This window comes from Etheostoma spectabile, chromosome 1 (assembly GCF_008692095.1).
Source record: "Etheostoma spectabile isolate EspeVRDwgs_2016 chromosome 1, UIUC_Espe_1.0, whole genome shotgun sequence".
NCBI lineage: Eukaryota > Metazoa > Chordata > Actinopteri > Perciformes > Percidae > Etheostoma > Etheostoma spectabile.
In genome coordinates, this window is record NC_045733.1 from 30,897,112 (window position 1) to 30,897,562 (window position 451).

The 451-nt window shown below is 38.8% G+C and overlaps 1 protein-coding gene across 2 annotated transcripts in view; it reads right to left on the bottom strand.

Moving 5' to 3' along the window:
• serinc4 (serine incorporator 4) overlaps nt 1-451 on the bottom strand; it is a 34,832-nt gene that overhangs the window by 21,079 nt on the left and 13,302 nt on the right. The gene's annotated exons all lie outside the window — the stretch shown is intronic.

Below are 451 nucleotides of genomic sequence, written 5' to 3' on the forward strand. Positions count from 1 at the left end.
ACATTATGACCCTCCCCCCCCCCCAGTTAGAAATGAACAAATCTCCTACTTTTGGCCTTTCATGTATGTCAACAAAAATAACTCTAATACACTTTGAGAAGCATTTGTGGTTCATTGACATTTGGATACGTAATATATTTTTCATTCCATGTTGCCAGTAAATGCTTACTGAAGGTCGACTTACCGCTTTTAGGCAAGTTTCCTGTAATTGCGTGCCTAATAAGAATAGATTTAAACAGGAAACATGAAGTAGAGAGTTGCTGCAGTTGTATGGCGTTCATCAACAGGTGGAATATTTGAGCATGTAGGTTTTCAACTGTATTTCATCTCTTTTGAGGATCATCCACAGAAGGCTTAGTTTGAGGTAACCCAACCCCACAGTTGAGAATAGACTGGAATGTGTCTATATATTTGCGGGGTCTTACAAATAAGGAGTGGTTTGAAGGTAACA